Source organism: Pan paniscus, chromosome 17 (assembly GCF_029289425.2).
Source record: "Pan paniscus chromosome 17, NHGRI_mPanPan1-v2.0_pri, whole genome shotgun sequence".
NCBI lineage: Eukaryota > Metazoa > Chordata > Mammalia > Primates > Hominidae > Pan > Pan paniscus.
Genome location: NC_073266.2, coordinates 30,020,928 through 30,041,228, shown reverse-complemented (window position 1 = coordinate 30,041,228; position 20,301 = coordinate 30,020,928). Strand labels below are relative to the sequence as shown.

The following is a 20,301-nucleotide window of genomic DNA, read 5'->3' as shown; positions in this document are numbered from 1 at the left end:
CTGGGACGAGCCCCTGCTCCTCAGCCTCTTTGGTGACTTTTGCCTCCTTGTCCTTATCATCTTCCCCATTGCCGCCACTGTGGCAGCTTCGGCAGTGGTGCTGCTGTCCAGTGGGGTGGCCCAGGCCACCAGCTTGGATAGCCTTGGGGCCCAGTGTGGCCTGTGTTGGTGGTGCCCACTGTGTCAGGCAGTGGCAAGGTGCTGTCCATAGTCCTGTCCCAGCTCAGCTGCAGGCCCAGGCCCCAGTGCTGGTATAGGAGGCAGCAGCTGTAGCCTAGGCAGCAGCAGGAAGCAACCTCTGCTTGCCCCTCCCCTCTCCAACAGGCTCGTCAACTCATATAAGGACAACAGCAATGATTTCATATGCCCCATCTGCTTTGATATGATTGAAGAGGCATACACGACAAAATAAGGCCACAGCTTTTGCTATAAGTAGATTCACTAGAGTTCGGAGGATAATAATATATGTACCAAGTATAACTATGTTGTGGACAATACTAACCATCTGTTTCCTAATTTGTTGGTGAATTAGCTCATTCTCAAACAGAAGCAAAGATTTGAGGAAAAGAGGTTCAAATTGGACCACTCAGTGAGTAGCACCAATGGCCACAGGTGGCGAATATTTCAAGATTTGTTGGGAACTGACCAAGATAACCTTGATTTGGCCAATATCAACCTCATGTTGGAGTTACTAGTTCAGAAGAAGAAACAACTGGAAGCAGAATCACATGCAGCCCAACTACAGAATCTTATACAATTCCTCAAGGTTGCAAGAAGAAATAGGAGAGAGCAACTGGGACAGTTCCAGAAGGAGCTAAGTGTTTTGGAAGAGGATATTAAAAGAGTGGAAGAAATGAGTGGCTTACACTCTCCTGTCAGTGAGGATAGCACAGTGCCTCAACTTGAAGCTCCTCCTGCATCACACAGTAGCATTATGGATTCCACAGAATATAGCCAACATCCAGGTTTCAGTGGCAGTTCTTAGACAAAGAAACAGCCTTGATATAACAGCACATTAACATCAAAATTAAAATGGCCCACTGCTCATTTTGAAGACCTGGAGCACTGTTACTTTTCTACAAGGTTGTCTCATATCTCAGATGACAGTTGAACTGCAAGCCAATTGGATGAACTTCAGAAATGCTTGTCCAAGGTTACTCAATATAAATCAATATGAACTTTAGCCACATTATCATGCCCTAGTGATCTCTATAATGATTCCAGGATAGTCTCTGGTATTGAATTTGACCAGGATTGTGACTATTTTGCAATTACTGAGGTTACAATGAAGATTAACGTCTATGAATATGGCACAGTCATCCAGGATGGAGTGGATATTCATTACCGTGTGAATGAAATGACCTCAATTCCAAAATCAGCTGTATCAGTTGGAGTAGTTACCATAAGAACCTGTTAGCTAGCAGTGATTATGAAGGCATTGTTATCCTATGGGATGGATTCACAGGACAGAGGTCAAAGGTCTAACAGGAGCATGAGAAGAGGTGTTGAAGTGTTTCATTTGATGGATCCTAAACTCCTGGATTTGGGTTCTGATGATGTAAAAGTGAAGCTGTGATCTACCGGTCTAGACAACTCAGTGGCAAGCATTGAGGCAAAGGCTGATGTGTGCTGTGTTAAATTCAGCCCCTCTTCCAGATGCCATTTGGCTTTTGGCTGTGCGGATCATTGTGTCCATTACTATGATCTTCGTAGCACTAAACAGCCAATCATGGTATTCAAAGGACACCAAAAAGTAGTCTCTTATGCAAAGTTTGTGGGTGGTGAGGAAATTGTCTCTGCCTCAACAGACAGCCAGCTAACACTGTGGAATGTAGGGAAACTGTACTGCCTACATTCCTTCAAGGGTCATATCAATGAAAAGAACTTTGTAGGCCTTGCTTCCCGTGGAGAGTATATAGCTTGTGGAAGTGAGAACAACTCTCTCAACCTGTGCTATAAAGCACTTTCTAAGACTTTGCTAACTTTTAAGTTTGATACAGTCAAAAGTGTTCTGGACAAAGAAGGAAAAGAAGATGATACAAATGAATTTGTTGGTGCTGCGTGCTGGAGGGCACAACCAGATGGAGAGTTCAATGTGCTGATTGCTGCTAACAGTGAGGGTACAATTAAGGTGCTAGAATTGGTACGAAGGGTTTACTCAACCCTAATTGTACTTGATCCTGCTGAAATACCTCTGCAGCTGACAATGATAGAAGAAACAGAAAATGTCATGTGATGTCTCTCCCCAAACTCATCATGGGTTTTGGATTTGTTTTTGAGTATTTTTCTTTTTCTCTTTTTCCTCCTTTGTGACCTTTGGGACATTGGGAATACCCAGTGAACTCTCCACCATCAGTGCGACTCCACGGACATTGCTACTGTTGGTGGTGTGGTTGTGGTTATCTAATTTTTGTGATAGGGAAACACATTCTTTTAAATAAAAATAAATAACAAAAAAGGTTATTGAGCCATGAATAAATAAATATGTATATATTACTTTTTTCTTATTTAAATATTTTTAAAAGATAATTTTTACATAAAAATTATGTAGGTTATAACATGCAGAAGTAAAAGGCATAACAACAATAGCTGGGAGGGGAAAAATTGAAGTATTCTGCTATAAGATTCTTCTACTATGCATGAAGTATAATATCACTAGAAGGCAGACAGTGATAAGTTTAAGATGTACACATACACCCTAGAGCAACCACTATAATAACACAGCAAAGAGTTATGGTTACTAAGCCAACAAAAAAGATAAAATGGAATCTAAAAGAGACTCAATTAATCCAAAAGAAGGCAGAAAAAGAGGGAAAATGGAATAAAGAACAGATGGGATGAACAGAAAACAAAGAGCAAGCTGGTAGATTTAAACTTAACTATATCAATAATCACATTAAAATGTAAATGGGCTAAACACCCCAATTAAAAGTCAGAGACTATCAGATTGAATAAAAAGAAAGATCCAACTATATGCTGCCTACCAGAAACCCACTTTGAACATTAAAAACAACAACAACAACAAATAAAGAAACCCATCCAGCTGCTTTCTTCGATACTCCAAACTGTTGAGAGCTGCTAGGAAAAAAATTACCCAAATGAGTATCTTATTGCTGCTATAAATTCATGGTATCCATCTTTCTTTTTACACTCCTCATGGCCAATAATCTAAGGTTTCTCCACACTAAAGCTACCTATGCTATAGCAATGGCGTTCTTCCCCACTCCACAAGAAAAATAAGCTGTTCACCCTCATACCTGTTATGTTTCCACACCCATCCTCACCCCATTTTTGCCTAATTCAGAGAAACATTATTCATTTCCCTCCTTCAAAAGAAAACTCTTAAGAGCAGGAGTGGTCTCTGAGGCCCCCCAGGCACGGAAGGTGCGGGTTGCTTCCTCTCCCCTGGGAGGTCCTTCTCACTGCCTCTGTATTTCACACCCCATTTCCCCAGGTGCTTGATCAGAGAACCTAAGCATTCTCAGACAACCTCCTAAATATCTCATAGACCCATTCTGATCTCTCTAATTCCACTAGCGGGGTGCTTCCAAGCCTCATTTATCCGGTCTCTACCTGACCGGCAAACTCTTCTCCTAGTATTTGATCCTGTTCCTCCAATCCACCCTCCAGTCTGCACCCAGACTGATCCTTCGGAAAGCCAAATATGAGGCTGTCACTCATCCCTGCTTCCCACTCCCTGCCTTCCCAGTGGCTTTGAGACAAAGGTCTGGCTCTTCAGCCAGTCTCATGTGGCCAGTCACCTCATTCCACTCCACTCCCTGCTCCTAGGGGCTACAGTCCTCCTTCAGGTCCTCTGCATCTCAGCTCTTTCTTATCTCAAAACACTGGCATATGCTCTGCCCTCAGCCTTGAAAGCAACTCCACCCTCTCTCCATCTCCTCCCCATATCCATCCTCCAGCTTTAGTGGCGTGACTTATCCCACAAACACAGGGCATGCAAGTTTCACTGTCAGAACCTTCTTCCAGTCAACTTACATCTGACTCCAGCCCTATCACGCCAGGCTGGAGGAAAATTAGATCTCCATCTTTCCTGAGGCTTTCACTCTACCCTACCCTCCAAATTTTACAGAATCCTGGGGTCTTATGCTGGGAAGCCCCCAGTGTCCAGTCAGCGTTCATCAGTCTGCCTCTGCCTGTGATTGCCTGGAAACCCCTGTCCAGTCCGTGTGGTCATGGGACCTGCAGGCTCCACTGTTTCCTGGAGCTGCCTGGACCACAGGACACTGGGGAAGGCGGGGCAGCTGGGTGGCCAGAGCCCTGCCCTCTGTGTGCACCACCCAGACAGCCTCTCTGGGGTCCTGCCACCTCCTGGGGTTTCAAGGACAGATGGCTGCATAGTTCGCTCACTCTCTCTCCACAGTCCTGAGACATTGTTTCTCTATTGTGCAACATCTCCCAGTCACTCTCTCTCCCCGTTGGGGACACCTGTAACAACTATTTCCGTGTGCTCTCCTCCCACTAACAAAGGTCCTGGAAGCTAAGACTCAGAAAGCCTCACTTCCTGCTTCCAGGGGGAAAGGGAAATGATAACAGAAAGGAAACACCAACTCAGAAAGGTATCCTGCCTCATTCCAGAGAGCCTTCCCTGGCCCCGCAGGCTACGCTCACTGATCTGTCTCTTAGGACTCTTCTCCTTCCTTTCTAAAGCTCAGTGTCCCCGTATCCACATGTTCAACGTCTGAGTCACCCACCAGACTGGAAGCCCTGTAGGGCCTGGAGCCTCACACAGTGCCTGCCACTTTGTGTTTATTAGTACTGGTAGAATAAGTGGACGAAGGCAGGAATCAACAGACAGTATACTTGCTAGCCCTTTTGTCTGCACAGGCAAAACCTATATACTTGGAAAATCTGTTCTGGGTTTTGACAAACTCTGAAACACCCAGAAAAAAAAAAAATGCTTGCTCTTTCTTGAGAAACTGCTGTAAAGCCCAGGCTAGAAAGGATAAAGGAATTCATTATTGGTCTTGGTCCTGATAGAAAAAATTGTGGAAAGCCAAAGGAAAGGTACCTGTTTTAAAGGAAGGGAGCTTAAAATGCAGGCAAACAGCAGACAACATGTCATCGTCACTTGTTTTTATTCTAGCTAATGGCGTTTAAATGGCTGCGGTGATACAGTGTCTCAGCCCTGGATGACACACACTCTGTAAAGGGAAGTCTGAAGTGTGGGGGCAACCACTGCGCATTCTATTGTGTCCCACATCAGAATAACAACTCTTACCTCCTCTCCAGCACTCATGCTTAGGGGAGCGGTGGTGGTTTCAAAATAGGTCCACAAATTCTCTGCTGAACCTCCCTGCAAGAGGTGGAGCCTAATTCCCATCTTCTTGAATATGGGCTGGACTGAGTGACTCAATTGTAACAAGAAGGACAAAGTGGAATGAAGGTGTACAATTCCAGGATGAGGTCATGAGAAGGCACAGGGGTGAATGCCACTTTGGAGAAGCCCCACAGATGAGGAACCGAGGCCTCCAACCAACTGCCAGCGAGGACCCAGCAGTCATAGACTGAGTGGGAAATGGATCCTCCAGCCCCAGGCAATCCAATGACCTGAGCCCCAGCCTACACCTTGACTGCAAGCCCATGAGAGACACTGCACCAGAGCCTCCCACCCAAACCATACTGACTCCCGGCTCTCCAAAACTGTGTAAGGTCACTAATACTTGTTATTTTAAGCTGTGAAATTTGGGGGGTAATTCTGTACCTCTGACTTGGGCTCTAATTCTGGCATCCAGTTCTGGAGGTTCCAGAGAGAGGTACTTCTAGCCTAGAAACTTAAAGGTGTAGGTCAAAGTTCCTTATAGTCCAGGTTCTGGAAACTTCTACCCATGGGGTATTTCCCCAAGTATGGTACAAAAGATGATTGTAGATGGTGTAAAGATGAGCATTTATTTTCATAACACTTCTGAATTTAGTTTACTATGTATTGGAAAGTGCTGGTTTTCCACTTTGGAAAAGTGATGGATTTCTTAGTGTCTAAGGGGAATTTGCGCAGGAAAAGGAATGCACACTGGTAACTGCAATTTAGGCAATGTACCAATTATTAATCTTTGGAATTTATTAGATAATTAGCATTCTTTGAGATATTAAATAATCAACACCATCCTAAATATATATACTTACTTACAACTAATAAATAAAAAATTATGGATTTAACAAAACAAATTTTCCCAATCAATAAAAACCTAGATTGCAAACTTAACCCAGCACTTTCAGGCATTTAATTAAAATCTCAATTCTAACATATTAACTTCCTTCGATGTTCTAAGACCCTTCAAATGCAAACTGGTCTCACACATGAAAAATAGATTACTAAATTGATTAATACCCTTACTCCAAAAGCAGTTACGACGATGTGGATACCAAGACTTTAATCAGTGTCCTTTTTTGATCCTCTTCTCCTTGTATATTTTCACTGTTACATTCTTTACATTGTCCTAAGATTTCAGTAACTACGAGTTCAGTAACTCCTATTTTTCACCTTTCTGGAATTTCACAAATTTTACCAGACTCCAAAGTAAGAGAATATTTTCTTGATCCCGCTGGGACTTGGCAGGTCTCGTTTGGGTGACCTGTTGATTTTTGGTCAGGACATGGTTATGTAGACCAAGCAGATTCAAACCTGAGCTTGGCCATCAGGATGTTTCTTTTTATTACAAAGAAGCTGCACTGGTTATACCCTGGGACTTCTATGTTCCTGTCTTCCTTAATGATGGTAACTTTGGAGACTTGGTGTCTTTCCCGGGAATGAAATGGTCTTTAAGTTTTGTATTTGACCTCTCCTTATTGTCCAATAATTATGATTTATTATTCTGGTCTATTAGCATAATTGGAAGTTTATGGGCACATGTCTTATTAGTATCTCTTTATAATTAGTAGAGTTATTCGGAGGTTTCCCCCTTTGAGAAAAGATGGAGTAAGTCTGGAGCTGGCTCATTCTTCTTTTAAGGACATTTGACATCTTCGTTCTGCAGGAACGCATATTTGACTCCTCTTTAATTGGTTAGTGTGTGAGAGCAGCAAGGCTGACCAACAGGTGGGTTACTTCCCATCTGCCATCCACACGTTCCTCGTCATGACACCATTCCTTTTTATGCTGCCATGATTTTAACTGACTCACCAATTTCAGGTCACTCTTTCCTGCTCATGCTGGTCCATCAAGGTATCTGCTAAATAGACATGTGTTTACCAAAGACACAGGACACCCATAGACAGCAGCAATTTTCCACTATTGAAAATAATAAGGATGAGGCGTATTCTATTAAACTCACTCTTTCTTTAAATCACTCCATTTTTAATACTTAATATTACCTGTCCTGAAATTCTTTTCTTGCCCCCAAATATACCTGCAGGCTGTACAGGAAACATAGCAGCTTCTGCTTCTGGGGAGGCCTCAGGAAGCTTCCAATCATGGCGGAAGGCAAAGAGGGGAGGAGGCATCTCACACGGCCGGCGCAGGAGGAAGAGAGGTGGGGGGAGGTGCTACACTGTTAAACAACCAGGTCTCATGAGAACTCACGAACTGTCACGAGACAGCACCAAGGGCACAGTGCTAAACCATTCATGAAGGATCCACCCCCATGATCCAATCACCTCCCGCCAGGCCCCACCTCCAACATTGGGGATTACAGTTCCACACGAGGTTTGGTGGGGATACAGAACCAAATCCTATCAACCTTCAATGGAGTCTTTTTTTCTTTTAGTTGGAGAATGATGTTAGAGACCAAAATCTGGGTCCCAGGCATGTGTGTGAGCTGTGGTGTTGGAAAAATGCTGTTTCTGATGTTGCTATTGGAACATTTTTTCTAAGAGTTGTCATTTCTTTTAAAATTGTATCTTCACATTGACTTAATCTGAACTGGTGTATGATTATATTAGCAGATCTTTCTAATAGCATGAGTCCACCAACCACCAAGACATTCTCTCTAGGATTGATGTGCTATAGAGATATAGTTTCCTTTTGAAACACATTATTTAACATCAAAAAGTGAAACGGTTAAAAAATACATTGCAAATATTAGTAAAGGCAGTACTGGAATATGACAAGCAACTTGAGTGTGAACTGTGAACGAGCAAAGCTAAGCAACAACCGCAGAGCAAGCTCTGAACTTGCTCACTGGTCTGACCACCTGGGAGGCCCTCTCATGCAACATGTTGGATTGAGTTCCAGGGTTGCCACAGCAAAACATCATAGGCTCGGGCTGGAAACAGCAGAAACGTATTGTCTCAGCTCTGAAGGCTGAAGTCCACAGTTAGGGTACAAGCAGCGCCTTGCTCCCTTGAAACCTGTTGGGGAGACTTTTCCTTGCCTCCTCCGAGCTTCCGGTGTGGCTGGCCATCCTAGGAGTCCTTGGTTTGCAGTTGCGGTGCTTCAGTCACTGCCTCTGTCTTCACATAGCCGTCTCCCCTGCATGTCTGTGTGTTTCTGTGTCTCTTCTCCTTTTATAGGACGCCAGTCATATTGGATTAAGGGCCCATCCTATTTCATCTTAACTAATTACATCTACACTTATTTCCAAATAAGGTCGCATTTACAGGCACTGGGGTGACGACTTCAGCATACCTTTTTTAGGAGCATAATTCAATCCATAACAACAGGACTGTCAGGAAGCAGAGCTCAGCCTTGGCCCGATGCACATTCTAGGTCTGCCCTTCACTCAAGGTCTGCAAGTGCAGAGGCTGCAGGTGTTGAGGTTAGAGACGCTCATCCCGGCTCTGTGTGGGCCTCAGGTTCATGCCACAGGCCTCAAGCCCATCTTCAGCCTCTGGGCTGGACCACCGGGGCCACAGCTTTCTCCTTTTGGTCATCAGGGCAGGATCTCAACCGGAGGGTGGTTGGCTGATCAGAATTCAACCTGAGAGTGGAGAGGTAGTTTGGAAGAATAAACTTATTTCTACCTTAGAGTTTCCTCAACTATAAAATGAAGGTTTTAGGCTAATTCAGAGGTTTTCCAACTTCACTCTGAGGAGTGACCTCAAGGTCACGTGCAGAAAGAGTGGAGGCTGAGTTCCACGAGAGCGATACTTTCTGTTCTTTCTCCATTTGTGCAACTGTCTGCTCTATACCAAAATCAAGGCTAGGTTCTTTGTGCATATTTACTCTCCTTAACTTTTCTTTTTCTTTTTTTTTTTTTTTTTAAGACGGAGTCTCACTCTGTCACCCAGGCTGGAATGCAGTGGTGCGATCTCGGCTCACTGCAACCTCCACCTCCCGGGTTCAAGTGATTCTCCTGCCTCTGCCTCCCAAGTAGCTGGGATTACAGGCGCCTGCCACCATGCCTGGCTATTTTTTGTATTTTTAGTAGAGATGGCGTTTCAACATGTTGGTCAGGCTGGTCTTGAACTCCGACCTCAGGTGATCCACCCGCCTCAGCCTCCCAAAGTGCTGGGATTACAGGCGTGAGCCACCATGCCCAGCCTACTCTCCTTAACTTTTAAATAAGCCCATGATATATATGCTCTCCCCACTTTTTAGAGCGAAACAGACTCAGAATAATTTTTCGAGGTCACTTGAATGTTGCCTGAGATTCATTCAATCGGTGTGTGTTTTGTATTTTATTTGGCAGCAATGAGCAAAGTGGTCTCAGTTCCCACCCCCGGGGAATGAACAATGTAGTCAAGGAAGAAATTTTAAAACCACAAAAGTAAATAAATTACAGGTCGCAGAGAACACTGTACAGATGGGGCACATGGAGGACATAAGCCAAGTTCAGATGATGGGTCTGATGACGGCCTCTGTGAGGTTGTCAGGGGAAAGCAGCCCAGGCTGGGCGCCTGGAGAAGTGCAGGAATTGGAACCCTCTGCGCCGCTGGTGGGAAGGCGAGTGGTCCCTCCGCTGTGGGAAACAGTGCCCTGTTTCCTCAGAAACGCTAAATAGAGAAGCATCGCATGATCCAGCAATTGCACTTCTGGGTATTTGCCCAGAAAAACGGAAAGTAGGGAGTTGAAGAGATATTGGTTGGTAGAGTTTGGATGTTTGTCCCCACCCAAATCTCATGTTGAGATATGATCCCCAGGGCTGGAGGTGGGGCCTGGTGGGAGGTGTTTGGGTCATGGGGACAGATCCCTCATGGCTTGGTGCTGGCCTAAAGATAGCGGGTAAGTTCTCATGAGATCTGGTTGTTTAAAAAGTGTGCGACACCTCCCCAGACCCCACCGTTGCCCCTGCTTTCGCCATGTGACGTGCCTGCTCCCGTTTCGACTTCCACCATAGTCAAAGCTCCCCGAGGCCTCTCCAGAAGCTGAGCAGATGCTGGCACCATGCTTCGTGAACAGCCTGCAGAATTGTGAGCCCATTAAACTTCTTTTCTTTATAAATCAGCCAGTCTTGGGTATTCCTTTATAGCAATGCAAGGACAGCCTAACACATTGGCACACCCATGTTGATAACAGCATTGCTCACAATAGTCAAAAGGTGGAAACAAGCCAAGTTTCCATTGGTGGAAGAAAGGATTTTTAAAATGGGGATATACACATACAGGAATACTATTACTGTTTAACCTTAAAAAGGAAGGAAATTGTGACTTCTGCTACAACATGGATGAACTTGAAGGCATTATGCTGAGTGAAGTGAGCCAGTCACAAAAGATCAAATACTGTCTGATCCCACTGGCGTGATGTCCTGAGAGCAGTCACGTTCCTACAGGTAGAAAATAGAGTGGCGGCCACCAGGGGCTGGGGATGGGTGGGCTAAGAGGGTTCGTGTTTGACGGGTACAGAGTTTCACTTTGGGAGGATGAACAAGTTCTGGAGAAGGATTGGTGACAGTTGCACGACAATATGATTTACTTAATGCCACTGAAGTGTCCACTTAAATGATATAAGTGGTGAATTTTATGTTATGTGTATTTTAGCACAATGATATAAAACAAAATACTTTTCTCCCTCCTGTTCAGGTGAAGGCAGTGCCTCAGAGTAAAGGAGCGATCTCCCAGCCCTGGGCCTGCACAGCTCACAGGCGGCCTTCTGTGCTGGTGACAGCCTCCCTCGTGGGTCCCCTCTCCTCACTGTCCCCAGGCCCGGTTCCAGTCACAGCCTTGCCCCTGCAGGGCCCTCCGGCTCTGGAGAAAACAGTCTGAAAATCCCTGGGCCTTGGATTTCTTCTGCATGTAAGTCCCATGGGTTGAGGGTTTGCCTGGGTAGGCTTTGAAGTGTCTGGATTTTTCTCAGCCCGGGAGAGAAACGCTGATGACTCATGGGACAGGGGCAGGACATTTGCTTGTGGAAATCTAAGCCCTCTCATCAGTTTGGATCATCCCAGCTCACCATGGCCACAGCAGCCCCCGGGCCTGCACTGTCCCTCGGTGGGAGCTCGTCCTTAAGGAAACATCTGTGTCCGTGTAGGCAGCATGTGTGAGCATCAGCCCCAAACCACCAGGATAACAGGTCCTATTACGAAGCCTTCCCTTCTCTGTGGGGCTGTCTCTTCCACATCACCCCCCTTTAGGAAGGGGTGGGTAGGCTTCTGCAATGAAAGGGCTGGCACCAGGTCTCTGTCTCTGACCCTGGCGTGAGCTTCCAGTGCTTTCTCTTGTGCCAGTGCTGAGCTGGAGCCCACTGAATTAAAGATCTGAGTTAGGGGAGCTGTGTGACCATGATTGCCCCCGCATGCGCTGCTGGGATCGGGGAGCACCTGACCCTGCTCACCTTTTCCCGTAAGAGAAGCGGGGCCAGCCCCTCAGCCCTCTCTAGTTGTTCGAATCTAAATGTACCATTTAAGTCATGGGTGATCCCTAGAAACCCATTTTCACTGGGTGCTTCTCAAGAATATTTGGGAAAAGAACAGGACAGTGACTCAAAACCAGAGACTGTATTCCCAAGCGCCCCATGCCTCCTGTCAAACAGAAATGAAACCAAACTAGCCACAGCCAACTGGGGGGGGGGGGGCTCTTCCCTGCCTCAGTTTCCTTGCCTGTTGAAGGCACACACAAACATGTATGTGGTGTGGAACAAAATGAAATAGGAAGCTGTGGTGAAAATTAAAAGAGCTATGCAGATGTAAAATGCAGCCACTGTGAGTATTCGAGGTAAGGAATTATACCTACAAAAGACGCTCACGGCCGGGCGCAGTGGATCACACCTGTAATCCCAGCACTTTGGGAGGCCGAGGCAGGTGGATCACCAGAGGTCAAGAGTTCAAGACCAGCCTGACCAATATAGTGAAACCCCGTCTCTACTAAAACTACAAAAATTAGCTGGGCGTGGTGGTACGTGCCTGTAATACCAGCTACTCAGGAGGCTAAGACAGGAGAATCACTTGAACCCAGGAGGTGGAGGTTGCAGTGAGCAGAGATCATGCCACTATACTCCAGCCTGGGTGACAGAGTGAGACTCTGTCTAAAAAAAAAAAAAAAAAAAAAAAAAAAAAAAAAAGGACTTTCACATGGATAGATGGATAGAGTGAAAAGTGTGGTAAGTGAAATACTAACTATTATAACTAACAACCGTGGGCAGGCAGAGGGGGCTGGTGCTCTTCCCTGCTGTGTCTGGGCTGCAAGGAGGCCGGTGTTGACTCAGGCTGGAGGGGCCCTCGACCCTCGGATATCAAGAGCACCCAGCGGGGTCCTGTAAACAGTGGCAATGCCACAGCCCTGGCCACACGCTGCTTGGCAGCCCATGTAGGTTTGCTGTTGGTTCATTAAAGCAACATTAAGATGCCCTTTATCCCTCTCTGTTAACACAAATAATCGAATGAAAATGTAATTGCCACAGCTAACTCAATTAAAAGCATTTCTGAAAGTTGCCCCTTGCTCCTGGTGTATTGAAGACTAGATTTGGAGCCACTTGTCACCAGCCCCATGGTGGACTGTGCCATTTACTCCCCCAAAGGACCCCAGGAAACCAACGTAATCAGCCCCATTTTACAAGTGAAGAAACTGATGTTCTGGGAGGGTGAGTGGCCTCCCTGAGGCTGCACGGCTGCACAGGGGCAGCTGCAGGATTTGAACTCAGGCTGATCCCACCTGTGAGCCCCACAGCGCCCCCTGGGGTGTTGGGCATCTGGGGCCAACTGCCTGGGTCCCAGCAGCCAGCGCCTGGCTCTTGGGCTGTTTGATCTTGGTCAGTGTATCTAATCTCTGTATCTTAATTCCTGCATCTGATCAACTCAATTAAGTTCTTCCTCGCATACTGCATATTTTGAGAACATGCCTGGGTTCTTCCTTCCTTTCCTTCTCTCCTCTTATTGAAAACGAACTGCTGTCTTGTGACTAGTGTGGCCTTGGCAGTTTTCACCTGGGGCATTTCCACCGAGGCAGCTTCCTCCACTTCCTCCCACGCGGAAGACAGCACATTAGCAGCTAATTCATGGGACGAAGGCAGAGGCAGTGCAGATCAGTGAGCCTGGGAGCAGATGATGAATGCCGGGGGGTGCCTTCGCTGCAGCAAGCACTCAGCCCTGCAGCGTGACTCAGAGAGTGGCCTCGGGCAATCCACCAGCCTGAAACCACAGGACAGGACTGGCAATCTCAGCACAGAGCACTGATCCTGTCATCATTTAAAGACTCAGAAGCGGTCACGAGGGGGAGTGGATCAGAGCCATTCTGGACTTCTCACGGCCAGCTCAGACGCTCGCATATGTGACATGCACAGGGTGCCCACGACTTCCTGGACCTTTGGATGGAGCCCCCGGCCACCTGGAGGGAGCATTGAAACTGATGACGCTAAACTCGCACTCTAAACTCGCACTTGGCATTGCCTTCTCAGGTCCCAGCACCTGTGCAGAGGCCTCTCAGGGTGTGACAGTCCCCTGCTGAATGGCACCTTCCCCTCCAGCACCTGCAGGGCTTCCCTGCCCACTGCACCTGCCTTGCCCCAGCATGCCTGCCTGACCCTGAAGAAGGATGGAGATGCAGGGTTTTGTGGGGAGTGCCAGGAAGAGGCCTCCTCGGGGAAGGGAAGCTGATAGCAGCCCCGCCCTCACCTGCCCCAGCAGCTGAGCTCATCCCCTGGGGGGCACTCATGCTCCCTAGAAGTGACAGGTGGGCCCACTATCCACAGGCCGGCAGAACGCAGCTCCTTTGGGGTGGGGGAATTCCTGCCCTGGCCTTGGCCACAGAGCCCCAGGATGAGTTTTGTGACAGAGCCATCCCCACACACCCACTGAATGAGAACAGAGGCCCAGCCTGGAGGCGGAGGCTGGAGGGAGTGCAGAGGGCATGAGGAGGCACTCCAGCCATTCCTCCTTCTAAGTGGGACCTCCCTGGGAGGACAGATGACTGCTGCATTAGGAGGGTGTTTCAGGCCCACCTGCCACTTCCAAGGAGTGTAAGTTGGCAATGTTGGAAATCAGCCTACAGCTGCTCCTCGAGGTGACCCCATCAAGGGACCAGGACTACAGGACTAGCAACCCAGGTATTGAAGAATTGTCACTCTCCAGGGACCTCGCTGCTGGAGCCAGGCCAGTGCTGGAATCCCCGCCAGCAGGGGGCAGCGTGCAGGCTTTCTGGGGCCTGCTCTAGCCTGCCAAGAGAATGTGAGATTCATGGGTACGCATGCGGGCGGCTGCACCCTTCCAGGCCACAGATTGGACCTAACAGCTCCTGTCTGCTTGGCAGTGCCCAAGAGATTTTCCTGGTGCTGGAAACATTGGATTTGGGGTATGCGTGACCCACCTGGGTCAGAGTGCTTGGCTTTCTGCTCATCTGCTGACTCAATGGGGGGTCTGTGTCCATCTACCCATCTCCCCTTTTCCTTGCACTGTCTCAGAATCTCTATCTATTTCATAAAACACCAATTATTTGTCTATTATCCTCATTTAAAATTATATATATTAGTTAGAACGTAATCCTCCTTCTCTCTCTGATCTCATTAGCTGACAAAAGCATTAGCAAATTGTCACATGTCTAAATGACCGTGAAATAGGTATTGGTTTTCATTGTTGGTACTTAAGTGGCTGTTATAACAAAGTGTTTTGCTTCATAAGCCAGGTGAGCCCCTCGCTCTCTGAGGAGGAACGCTGGAGACTCGGCTGCTCAGAGCCGGATTTGCAATCTGCTGGCCACCCCTATATAGGACTCCAGTATTTTGATATTGGCCTCTAGAGTCGTTTTTTTTGTTTGTTTGTTTTTTATCTTTAGAGGATATAAAATTTACCAGTTTAAATGTACCGGTCAGTGGCATTAACTACATTACATTGTCATGTAACCATCACCACCATCCATCTCCAGAACTTTTCCATCCTCCCAAGTTGTACCCAATAAAGAACAACTCCCTTCCCCCAGGCCCTGGCGACCATCACTCTACTTTCTTTCTGTATGACCTGACTACTCTAAATACTTCATATAAGTGCAATCGTCAACTCTTTGTCCTTTCATGGCTGGCTTATTTCACTTAGCATGTTACCCTCAAGGTTCCTCTATGTTGTGGCATGTGTCAGAATCCCCTTCCTTTTTAAGGCTGCATAATATTCCCCTGTATGTATATATTACATTTTGTATATTCATTCGTCCATTTGTAGATTAAGGCTGCATAATATTCCCCTGTGTGTATATATTACATTTTGTGTATTCATTCATCCATTTGTAGATGCTTGGGTTGTTTCCATCTTTTGGCAATTGTGAATTGAATTACTGGCCTCAGGTGCCTTTGTTTTGTTTTTTATTCCAATTTTTTTTTTTTTTTTGAGATGGAGTCTTGCTCTGTCACCTGGAGTTCAGTGGCGTGATCTCTGCTCACTGCAACCTCTGCCTCCCAGGCTCAAGTGATTCTCGTGCCTCAGCCTCCTGAGTAGCTGGGACTATAGGCGTGCGCCGCCACGCCCGGCTAATTTTTGTATTTTTAGTAGAGACAGGGTTTCGCCACATTGGCCAGGCTGGTCTTAAACTCCTGACCTCAGGTGACCTGCCCGCCTTGACCTCCCTAAGTGCTGGGATTACAGGCGTGAGCCACTGCACCTGGCCTTTTCTCATCTGCTTCTAATTTTTACTCTTCAGTGACTGACATTAGACTCCTTTGTGGCCCCTTCGTAAATTCTATTAAACTACCTGAGCAACATGCGAGACGAAATTCCAAGAGCCAGTGAGTGAACTCTTTTCCTATGCAGGAAAGAGCTCTTAACCACTGGGGGGGTCACCCACCCATTTGAGAATCTGAGAAAGTTTTAAATCCTCTCCCATCTGCAAACCATACAGTCACTCACACAAATGTGACCTTTTCAGTTTCCATGGACGCCACTGAGACCCATTTTTAGACCACAGGTTTATCTCTGCTCTAGATAATTCATTTCTTCCCAGAACGTGGTAAATCAAAAGTTTTCTAATCAGAGCGTGGTTGAAATGCTTGAATAAAACACAAAATCACTTCCAGTTTGGCAATGATATAAAGCGGAATGTCTGTATTTGGAACTTCCCCAGTGCAGAACACGACAGTAAAAAAACAAACAAACAAACAAAAAACCACTCAATGCATCCATGCAGTGTCTCCAAAAAGCATGGGAGGCCAGGAGTTGAGTGTGGGACTCTCCTTTTGGCTGCAGAGGGGATTGGTGACTCTAGACATGCAGGGGAGAGCATGCTGGGGAAAGAGGCAGAAATGCCCCCTCCAAATGGGAGTCCCTCCCAGTACCTGCCTTCTGCGCCCTGACCATTCTGATTGCTGGCAGCTCTAGCACCAGCCCACCAACCCCACCTAAGCACACACCCCCTCCCACTGTCCCAGCACAGCGAATCAGTCAGGGAGCCAGGAGGCCCTAGCTTCCAATTAGACTGCACATGACTGTGTGTCACTGCCCAGGAAGGGGCTTCTATGGGTGGCAGCCGACCTCTGCCTCAGGGCAGCTCCACGGGCCATGGAGGCCACTGCCATCCAGCTTCAGCTGCAAGAGCCCAGGATCAGCCAGACTTGTCTACTGAGGATGGGGAGTGTTTAGATAAATTTGCCATATCCGAGCAGGAAATACAGATATAACACAGAGCTGGAGGCTGAGCCTCAGCTGAGATGCCATGTGCGGCAGTGTGCTGGGGGATGTGTGCACTGATATCCAGGCATCTTTACAGAAGGTGATGTGTCTGGGAGACATGGGTCTTCAAGTGTGTGCACCTGGAGGTGGACACAGGTCCCTGTGTGTGTGGAAGGGTGAAGTGGGAAGAGGGAAATAGACCAGGAGCACAATGTCTGGGGCCTGGTTCCCTGCAGAGGGCAGAGCTCCAGAACCAAACCTAAACCCTCCTGTCCTGGGGCCTGTGCAGCACGGGACGCCTGGGACAGCCATTCCACCTGGGTGTCCCACAGAGTGAGGGACAAGGACAATCTCCCTTCCCCCTTGGTCAGGGACTCCCAAGGGGCTGCAGCCACATTGCTCCTTTTGAGGTTTTGCTGCAGCACTTGGGCAGAGATGAAGCCATCGCTCAGGGCAGCCCTGATGGGGGCTCTCCCCCTTCCCAGGAACCCTGGAACCTCATGGCCAACTGACACCTAACCCTTGCGGCACTTTAAAATCACCCGGGGAGCTTTGGAAACAGTCCCCCATTCCAGACCCATCATTATAAGAAACTCTGGAAATGGGGCCTGGGCCCCGGACATTTTTTAAGTCCCCAGGTGATTTGAATGTGCAGGCTAGACCCACTGATGGCCTCTTCTTTCCCCTTGGGAAGCCCTCACCCATCTTTGGTAAATACATGATTGATTATGTGTAAGGCGGGTAACTGCCAATACTGAGTCCACTGAAAGATGCACATTTTAGGATTCTGATAGGGATGTTCCTTACAATCACTGTCAGGCAGGTGACAGGTATAAAAAGCTGCCATCGTCATTAATGAAGCGTGTGTTTACCCCATCAAAGTGTTTCATGTGGTTGTCACTTTAATGGGCATTATTGGACGACACATGGAGAGTTTAATTGCTATTTTTAAATATCCTCAAAAGTGTTACACTATGATTTGGCCTTGAAATGAAAAAATATTGTGTGTTTGATGAGCATGTACACAGAGCACCAGGGTGTACCTTTGATGTCATTGAAGCAAATATTTCTCACTTCCATTTCATGGGGTTTTTTGCAAAGTCATAGCCAAGGGCTTTATAGAACCTGACAAAGAAAGACACCACAAAGAGTGATCCATGAGAAGGAACTGTCCATCATACACCTAGAAATGCAACCCAAAGGCCAAGAGATCACCAAATCTCGGAAACAGCTTTCTAAGAGACACACGGCTCTACTGCACTCTACGGCCCCATCACCAGGGGAAACACAGGCCCATGCTCTGAGCACAAAACAAGAGCCATACAGTTGCATAAGAATGCGGAATAGAGAACAAATTTTAGAAAGACCCCCACCAATGTATTTCACTCATTTATTCAATTTTATGTAAGTACGAGAGTGACATGATACAATCCATGTCTATGAATTTCAAAAAGAGATCTTTCAGTAAATATAAAGAAAAATTTGAAGTGATATAAAGCATTGTTTCAGCTTTATTGGAAATGCTTTTCTTAGTGATTCACAAAATGGGTGCATCTTAGAATGAATGGTTTGTTAGTTTCTGTGAAATATGGTCATTTGCTACTGGGTCTAATTCCTAGCACTCAAGTTTAACCTGCCCATTGCACGGGCCATCCGAGCTCCCATACTCTGGCTCTATTCTCTTCTGAGAATGCCAATAGGCACCCCCTTCCCAGGCTTTTCCATTTCACGGAGAGACTCTGTGGCACTGGCCTCTGCCCTCACACTTTCTCACCCAGCCCCATCCTGACAGGTCTTTCAGCACTTCTCCCCTGAGTCAACCCTCAGTCTTTCTTCTGCCATTTCTCATTTTCACAGTGCCTCTTTCCCTGTAATTCCAGCCTATTTCCACCACACACTGGCAAACAGGGGCCCTAATTTCAATCTGTCACACTTGCTCATCTCTAAAATGGGAGGCAGTAAGACAGAGACCGAAGGCATGCGTTGGGGAGTCACAGATATGGATTCCCTCCAAGCTTTCTCACTCGTAAGCTGGGTAACCTTGGACATGTTACTTCGCTTCGCCTGAGAAGGGAAGAAAAGAATCACCATGTCTGGGGTTGCTGCAGGATTAAATGAGAAAGTGCGTACATTGCAGACCCTCTTAATTATAGCTGCCTCAGTGGCATCCTTCCCAAGTGCAGCTACTATGGAGTTTGGGTGGGATTGACCAGGTCAGGGCTTGATTGGCTTAATCCCAACCATGTGATCTAGGGCATGTGACCTAGGTTGGTCTAGTCAGAGTAAAGCTCAGCTCTTACTCAGATGGTTTGGGGAAGAGAAATTCCTTTTTGCCCTGATGGTATAGTACAGTCATCCCTTGGTATCTGCTGGGGGTTGGTTCCAGGACCCCTGAGGATACCAAAATCAAAGATGCTCAAGTTCCTGATATAAAATGGGGTAGTATTTGCAAGTAACCTACAACAGTCCTCCTGTATTTTTAAAATCATCTGTCAATTACAGCCGGGCGCGGTGGCTCACGGCTGTAATCCCAGCACTTTGGGAGGCCGAGGCAGGCGGATCATGAGGTCAGGAGATTGAGACCATCCTGGCGAACACTGTGAAACCCCATCTCTACTAAAAATACAAAACAATTAGCTGGGCGTGGTGATGGGCGCCTGTAGTCCCAGCTACTCTGGAGGCTGAGGCAGGAGAATGGCGTGAACCCAGGGGGTGGAGCTTGCAGTGAGCGGAGATGGCGCCACTGCACTCCAGCCTGGGCAACAGAGCGACACTCTGTCTCAAAAAAAAAAAAAATTATCTCTCGATTACTTAGAATACCTAATACAATGTAAATGCCATGTAAATAGTTGCTATACTGTATTGAGTTTTCATTTGTATTATTTTTCATTGTTGGATTGTTATTTTTCATTGTTGTTTATTTTTTTCTGGTCCTCAGTTGGTTGAATCCAAGGATGCTGAACCTGTGGATCCAGAGGGTCCACTGTGTCTATGAAGGCCGTAAGTAACCCCAGGAGCTCTTAGCTACCAGGAAGCCAGCCTGAAAAAGAGGCTGGCCTTTGAGGAGGACAGGAGGACAGAGGAGGAAAACGGAGCCAGGGCCCCTGTCAAACCACATCTGATCCCTACAGTGACTCAGGTATGTGAGCCATAAAAATTATTTTATTTAAACACATTTCAAGTGTCTTTTCTATCATTTGCAGCCAAAAGCATTCTAAAGGATCCAATATGAAAAGCATTTAACAAGAACTTAACAGACAGTAGTTATGCTATCAACTCAAGTGTTTAAAATTTATAACGGAGATGAGGGAAATGAGTGACATGTCTGTCACTCCAAATGAACCTGTTCTGTAGCAGCATGTAAACCCCTGTGCCCTGTTCTAGA

General features: G+C 46.7%; 1 long non-coding RNA gene and 1 pseudogene across 1 annotated transcript; both read left to right on the top strand.

The window, feature by feature from the left end:
• Positions 1-482: 482 nt before the first annotated feature.
• On the top strand, positions 483-2,236 carry LOC100970094 (E3 ubiquitin-protein ligase COP1-like; annotated as a pseudogene).
• A 1,289-nt stretch (positions 2,237-3,525) lies between these two features.
• Positions 3,526-20,091, top strand: LOC134729214 (uncharacterized). Its single transcript, XR_010110100.1, has 3 exons — positions 3,526-5,665; positions 10,915-11,127; positions 19,855-20,091. It is a non-coding gene; the product is annotated as an uncharacterized LOC134729214 (long non-coding RNA).
• The last annotated feature ends 210 nt before the right edge of the window (positions 20,092-20,301 follow it).